The following is an 8,707-nucleotide window of genomic DNA, read 5'->3' as shown; positions in this document are numbered from 1 at the left end:
CTAGACGCATATCTTCAGTGGATTTTAAGCATCATAACATGGATTGAATTCGAAAAGACGGATAATTCCATCCAAAACCTATGCATAGTGCTAAGAAAGCAATTTTTCCTTTCACAATTGTCAGTACATATTGGCTACACTCATAATTTCACAAGATTTTAAGCATGGGAACATTTTAAAATCATATTGGCTACACTCATAATTTCAGCTTGAAGTACCTTGGATCTTCAAATAGCATTCAGACAACCATATTTAAAACCAAATTGTGTCATATGCAATGAGAAGAAACTAATCTCAATTTTAAACAAGTTATAATTTAGAGATTACACATGCTTGGTTTCTTTATAATTTCAAGAAAGGATCCTTGATAATTTTCCAAAGGCTTGTAGATGACAATAACAATGAATGTGCAGTCAATATGTACAGGAAGAAAAGACAAAATAAAGTGAGAGCATGATACGGTAGTAGACAGATTCAGCCAAAAAAATTCTATCAGTGTCCCCATAATGAACAATACTTCACTTAGTCCAACTTGGGTAAATTATAGAGTGAATATACTTCAAAATTAGAACTAAAATCATTATGGTTTGTCCAACGGATAGACGATGGTCCTAGTGTAATAAGAGCAAAAAAGTATAATAAGGAATAAAACGTTTAAAAGTTTTTTTTTTTGGTATTCCTCTATGCGAAAAGAAACTTAAGCAAGAGTCTTACAGAGCTGTGTTGGTAAAGTGTACCAATCTCTGCTTGTACGAATGACTTTGTGCAACCAGATCAACAGGCACGTCATGTTCGTTCCCCCTTCTGAGATGATCAGAAAATGTATAAAAAATACAAGCGGATTACTTGGTTATGCTTAGTGCAAAATAATAGTTGACCAAACTTAAATCAAGATAAGAGAGTAATAAAATCATTTGTGTGGCTCGAAAAAAACCAACTAGTAGGAAAAAGAACTTCACTTTCACATTTGGCCAGCGTTCTTTTTGTTCATTAGTTATGCAGCAAAAACCAGCAGCTACTGTGATTTTCTATGAAGTGTAGACTTTGATTTTAACAGAGTACAGCATTTATACACTGATTTCTCGTCAGTGTAACGTATGTACACTGTGACTTTTCAGCAGTGCAACATGTACGCACTGCCAAATTATACCAAATGAAGCTGCAAAAACCATCTGCAATACTTCTCTGAGAATCATCAGCTTTCATTAGATCCAAAATGTAAGTACGCCATATATGTACCTTTGATTCATAACCAAAAATCAATTGCATATAAAAAAATGTATAAATCTATGAATACAACAGAATCAAAACAGTTATATCTCAGTATTACATATATGTACTTCTGGATCAAGCAAAAAAAGTAAATAAAACTATGAATTTAACAAAAATAAAGCAGTTTTTGTCAGTACACCATATATGTACTGCTGAATCAAACAATCTGTAACTACAAACAAGCATCATTTTGCCAAAAAAGCAGAAACTAAAATAAAAATATAATCAAATCGAAAGCTAAAATAAGTTAAAAACATAATAATCTAACAGAAATCAAATAATTACAAACAAGATTCATTAAAGAACAAAAAAAACAAAACACGAAAAAAAAATTAACTTAAAAATTACTAAAATAATGAAATCGAGTTACAAAAACATCATGATCGTGATCATCGTGAAATCAATTGAAAACAAACCTAAAACATCACTAAATCGATCTAATCGTCAAGACTGAGTTGAAAACAAATCAAAAACACAAAAATATCAGCAATAGAAGAAAGAAGAAAGGAAGATTAACACACAACATACCTGAAAACCAAAAAGAATAAGCAGAAACTCTAGGTCGACAAATCCAGAAGCAGAAAGATGAGAGAGAGTAGAATTCGGATCTGAAAAAAACTAATGGAGAAGAATTTAGAAAAGTTGAAATATCTGTAAAAAAGGAGGAAGGTTATTTCTAGAATTTTTGAACTACACGTAATTGGTCCCGCACGTGTGACGGACCTGAAATTAAAAAAAATTGGTCCAATTATTTATTTCTTTAAAATTTTGGACCTCCCATTATGGTTTCTTAATGGGTGGACCTGCCACTAACTAAACCCACTATATTAGTACCTATAGGTAATTCCTAGAAATAAAATAAAAAATAGCTCATCTTATATCTGCCTACGTTCTGTCAGTAGCAGTTTGCAGTTAGGAAATCGACTTACCAAAACCTGGTATCAAATTCTGTTCACTATTATTATATGTTAGTCATTGATTGGATTTTACAAACTGGGTGCCGGAACACTTTTATATCCCTACAAACTGGGTGGCGGAGAAGGCCAGAATCAAGAGAGGCTTCAACTTGGCTAAGTTGAGCTTTTCCTGGATCATCCATGGCAGATAGGTTTATAGGGGAAAATGGTTCCATTTTAGGGGGAAAACACTCTTCGTTATCTCATATCCTTGGAAAATCACTAACTTGAATCCCCACCTTGTAGAAGCTGTTTTCCACGTGTTGTCGCCAAAATATTGTTGTAATACTCCTGGAGGTTTGTATTTGATGATGAGATTTAGCCCGGGAGTTCGAGATGCGTTCCTAACAGATGAGGGGATTTCAATTAGCTTTGGCCTTTCAAGAATTGTTGATACATGAAAATAGGAGATACCTGCAAAGACCCTCCACTGCTTTAAGTGAGTAAGAGTTCACTGCAATCTTTTATGAAGAGAAAACAAATTGGAAATATGTACCTTTTCAGTATGGATTTTTCTTTTATTTATACCGATAGTAAAGCAAGAACGCGCGATTGGATATAAAAAACAATTTGGGGATATAGATCGATTTTTTGGGTATGAAAATACTAAAATACCCTTTGGTTAATCAAAAATATTATGAAAAGACCATAATACCCTTTCTACTAAAACTTAAAATCAATAACCGAATTCATATATCCCCATTCTCTAAAAACAGTACCGGCACTCTTAGGGTTAGGTTTTGAAAAAAAAAAAATTCTTCCATCTTCTTCTTCTTCATCCGTTCTTCATCGACGATTAATCGTCGATTCAAAATTTCTTCGTCGATTAACTTACCCGAATCATAACCGCCTCCACGAAAGAAACCAAATGCCCAATCGAAATCAAACTCGATTGCTCAACAAAAATTACAGGAAAGGCTTGCTTTGATTGCTCAAGAGCAAGAAGAAGAGGAAGCAGCCAACTCGGACAATCAACCTCTCGTAAACATGGCTTCTATGGGAAGGTAAGTGATTTTGAACTACTTTATGAGTGTTTAAATCGATTTATAGCAATAGGTTTAGGTTAGAATCGCAAACCCTAACTCAAAAAATTGAGTTTCAGTGAGTACCAGCATTGAAATTTGTATGAATACCACGTCGGTACTCAATTATGGCATTCAATCTATAATGAAGGCAGTGCCGGTATTGGGTTACGATATTGGTTTTAGTATGAATACAATGCCGTTTTCAAACTCAGAGTCTCTTGAAGCTGAATGTTCTATACCGGCATTCAAATTAAGTTGAATACTATGCCGATATTGGGTTACGGCATTACTTTAAAATTGTTCGTGTATGCTGGTAGTGCAGTTTTGGTATCCAGGAACATTCTAGGAATTACCGGCATTAGTTTGAGTTAGCATTCTTTGCCGGTACATGGTTACTGCATGGAGTGAATTATTAAGTGTGTGCCGGTAGTGTTCATTTTGCATCCAGGAACAATCTAAAATACTACCGGCATTGTCGATATTTATTGTACATTGCCGGAACTGTGTTCCGGCATGCGGTATTTGCTTGATGACCATGTCGTTTCTGGTCCCAACACTGTTTTGTTTTAGTAATTCTATGCCGGTATTAAGAATGAAATTGTGTTTTCTTGTATTCATTTCGTGTGTCTTTTAATATAGGAAAAAAGCCAAGGAAGCTAACAAAGGAAAAACTAAAGATGTTGTCATTAAGAGTAGAAGGAAGGACGGTCTTGATACTCCCCAGTCTCTGCCTCCTCGAGGAAAAGATAAAGGTCGCAAAAAGCGTTTGGGGGCTGATACAAGAGGGATAATTTGGGAGAGTGGTGGTGACTGTAGTCGACTTGTAATCCGTGAACCTACTGGAACAGTTGAGGACGATGAGCATGATGAAGAGGAAAAATGGGGAGGAAGATGATGAGGTTCATCCAAGTCAATTAGCAAGCCAAAGAGAAGTTGGTGGGACAAGTCAACAACCAACGCAAGGCAAGGCCAAAGGCATAGTCAACGTAAAATTTAAAGGTTCGCACCTCCTCATAAGGATGACATGATACCTGACCTTGCTCGTGGTAGAATTTGGGGTGAAACTCCGGAACCGAAAATGTTATTTGGATACAAGGACTCGTGGGCTCGTACTATATATCAAACCTATGTAAGCATTTTTTATCTTGTGCATATGTATTGTTGTGTATTTATGTAAAATCTCTTAATTGTATTGTCTCCTAATTGTATGATCATAAGAAGGTTGTGTGTGTTTGCAGAAACCAAGCCGTGGATGGTTGGAAATTGTCTGAGGAATGTGAAGAGGTCCAAATAATAGTAAGGGATTCTGGTCTATATGCTTTGGTTGTACATTATGTGAAGCCTGATTCTGTGACTGTCAATTGCTTCGTCAAAAGGTATCATGGTGAAACTGATACCATGCACTTCCCTTTTGGGGAGATGACCTTCATCCCTGAAGATGCTCAGAACATTCTAGGATTGAATGTTATCGGCAAATCAATTGCAGAAGGAGATAAGTCTCCGGACCTAGAATGGTCAAAGTTGCACGCTTTGACTAACAAGCTGTTTGGTTGGGACTACAAAACTTCTGTGGAGAGATTCTATGTATCTAAGATTAGTAGGTCAAGCTGACGCTGCTTAAGAAGAAGTTTGAAAAAACAAAGGAAAGAAGTTTGGAGGATGAATGAGACCCTGCGCAAATTCGTTATACAGCCGATGCGTATCTGTTATACATCTTGGGCACTAAGATATTTGCTGACACTAGTGGCAACAGGGTTAGTGCAAACTACCTTCAGTACTTGAATCCATTGGAAGATGTCTATAACTATTCTTGGGGGACCGTGGTAATGACACATTTGATGACGGAGATGAGAAGGGCCTCTAAGGCTAAAACAAACCAATTTGTCGGGAATTTCACTCTACTGCAGGTAATTTTGTTTTTAAACTTATGTTTTTATGTATATTGTTCACATGTACCCATATCATGAACTTAGAAACAAAATTTACTGATCATGAACTTAGAAACAAAATTTACTGATCATGAACTTAGAAACAAAATTTACTGATTCTTATATTATCATTCCACATTGGTATAGGTGTGGGCTTATGAAAACTTCCTAACATTGTTCAAGGACTTCCCCTTTTTGAAGATCACACACATTGATGATCCCGAGGAGCCTAGAGCCAAGAGATACGAGTTCAACAATATTCTGAAGCCCGGTAACAATCGTCGATTGGTCGATATGAGATTGGCTCTGGATGCGACGAGTACCAAAGATGTTGTGTTCGACCCTTACAGGGAAGCTAGAGGAAACCACCAACTTTTGAGGTTTGGTAACGTTGCATTTTACCATGGCCGTTGTTCTACCCAAAGGGATACGTTATGGATGATCCTCGACGTGTGATGCGGCAACTTGGATATAAGCAATTACCACCTTTTGAGACAACTTCTCCTCAAGGTTATATTCTTGACCTTTCTTGGTGCTTTTCAACTCCCAATAGGTTGCAGGTGGAGTATGATCCAAATCCTGAACCAACACATTGGACGGAAAGGGAACCACGTCGTTTAGTAGATATTAGTAAGTGGGAGATTGCGGAAAACGGTGATGAAGTTGACGCAGAATACATGGAAGATTACCTGGAATGGTCACATCCTTATGTCGTGCGCCCGGATGACGTCCAAGTTCCACCCCAGGAAAACCCTCTCGTTCCAACTCCTGCAGAGGCACCACCTACGATGGCACAACTTAATAAGACCGTTGGATTGCTAGTAAGTATTGTTAATTGCTTAATCGTTTAATGTACACATGATCTTATATTAGCATATATATATACTATTATGTGTTTGATGTATGAAACTAGCGGCATCGGCTTGGCAAGTTGAAGAAGATGTTAGGTTGTAAGTACCATGAAGGAGGGGTGCTATCCCTTGAAGAAATGAAGGAAGTCGAGGAAAAGCTTGATAGAATTGAAGAAACCGACTAGTGCAAAGGATTTGTTCGGGGAAACGAGGAAGAAACCGGCCCAAAAGACCAAGTGATTAACTCTTTAGTTGTGTTTATTTATTTGGATGGTGGTTGTGACGTCTCGAACAATTCCGTACTTGTTTTTGTTTGTACCTTATGGTTAACTCTTTAGTTGTTTGGTTTGCTTTTGGTTTATGATACCTGGATTAAGAACATTTAAGCACAATCCAGCTGTTTGGTTTATGTTGAACATGTTTAGATTTCTAGTGAAATGTTTTCTTTGCAAGTTTTCTTTACAATGGGTGCCGGCATTGAAATGTTTAGGTTATACAGCGCCGGTACAGATTCCGGCGTGGAAGAGTAATTATAATTCCATGTCGGTTTCCTGTACCGGCATTGGAATTGTTTTATAAAACAATACCAGAATAAGAAGTTGAAAGGGTCCAAGTTCCTGTATAGATATTGGCAGGTATCGACATTGTAGTATTTTATAAAATCAATGCCGAAATTATGTTTTTCTTAAACTTTCATAGTTTTTCAGAAAACCGGCACTGTAATCTTGATTGACTTTATGCTGGAATTCTGATTTTCTTGTACACTGATAGTTTTTCTAGAAAACCGCCATTGGTTTTGATAAAACTACAATGCTGATAGACACATTTTTGTGTCTGAATTGTCCTCAGTGTCTCTATTGCTAGTGCTTGATTCTGTACTTATTATGGTGTTTTTATGTTTGTGTAGGTGTTTTTGGAGAAATACACTTGTGTGGAAAAAGTTGCTCAAAAAGTGCTATTTGGACCCCCGGAGGACATTTGCTATACGGACCCCATATTTGGCTAAGGGGAACCAAAGGTTATGCGTAGACCAAATTCATCCTCAGCACCCATCTGCTATTCGCACTCCCGGATTGGATAAGGGGAAGTCATCTTCTTTGTTTGAATTTTGGCGGGAAAATGGTCGCAGATTTAGGGTTTGATAATTGAGGTGGCTTCATCGAGACTAAAGCGATGAAATTGAATAGGCATCTTCTTTAAGCCTAAACAGGCCTGGTATGATCGATAGATTGTATCAACATTGTCTAGAATGGTGATTTGAAGCAAACAGATTGAAAGGGAAAGTGGCGAAAACTGGTTCTTGAACTGGTAGAATTAGGGTTCGAATTTTAATCATGTTCTAGGGAGATTCAAGGGCCTAAACTCATTGGGTTTGTTTCTTTTGGATTAACAGAGCTGGTAATGATCGTATTTTGGACCAGAATTGGCCAGAATGGTGGATTTAATGCTTGAACAGGTTCTCGAGTTTTTTTCCTGCGGAAACTCTGTTAGGAATTTTGACAAGTTTTAGTGAGACTCGACCACTGGTTTTGGTTGATTCGGGCCTGTTTGGACCAAAAAGGAATGGTATGGTCGCTGGAATCGATCCAGTTAGGCTGGATAATCATTTGGAATCAAAACAGGGAGTGAGGAAAAACTCGTGTTTTCCTGCATTTAATCTGTGAAGGTTGATAAAGATATTTGGCGAGATTCTTGGCTTGAATTGGATTGGTATCGATCTGTTATGCTAAAACAGGGGTGATCACTGCATTTGATTCAGAAAAGGAAGGTCGATTCTCTCATTTGAAGAAAACAGGGCCCATATATTCTTTGTGAAATATTCTCGGGACTTCTCGTTATTTTGGGAAGATATCTTGTGGTAGAGGCGTGTTTGATGTTATCTGGTGCGTGTAGAATCTTTTTGGAGTATGTTACATATCTGCAGACGCATGAGAAGGCAAATCAGGGAAGAAAATATTCCCGAGAACATTTTTCTTCACTGCCGTATAATGGGAGATTTCGTGGAGTAATGAGGGTTTATTCTTGGCCCTGTTGAGTATAAATACGACTCTGGGGTAGCATAGAGAGGGACGAAGAGTTGGGGAAGGCTTTGGAACATCATAGAGGCGAAACACGATCACCGGAGAAAACTGTTGCTGTTGCTGCCATTGAAGAACACGAAGAACATTGAACCACAGTAGCAATCGTTTTTCCTACAGTATTTGCGACTGCTCAGAGACAGTCTTAGAGCTATAGTAGCAATGACACATCCTCTGTATCGTTCTTTCCAGTTTGTAACACTTATAACTGTTGCAAACCCGGTTATCATTGTTTCTCTCATTTCATCATTTGTACACCACCTTTGAGCAATAAGAAATGAATTTTGAGCGTGTTTTCCTAATGATGAGCTAAACCCCATCCTCTGGGGCGAAGGAGGAAGCTAATTCACCAATGAAAAGTGATAATCTCTAATTTATGCAATTATTATATGATTATTTGCCTATACAAATAAATTGATAAAATGGTTTTTGTTAAACAATTGTCATTTCAATTGATGGAGCATGCTAGACTAGGGTTTTGATGTCCCATACTTTCGATCTACAATTGTTATTTCTAAAAAATCAACTATTGTAATATTAAGAATCAATTTGAATGCATGATTATAATTAGAGAATATAAATCACTTTGATTTTGGT

Source organism: Papaver somniferum, chromosome 8 (assembly GCF_003573695.1).
Source record: "Papaver somniferum cultivar HN1 chromosome 8, ASM357369v1, whole genome shotgun sequence".
NCBI classification, from domain to species: Eukaryota; Viridiplantae; Streptophyta; class Magnoliopsida; order Ranunculales; family Papaveraceae; genus Papaver; species Papaver somniferum.
This window is presented reverse-complemented; position numbering follows the sequence as displayed.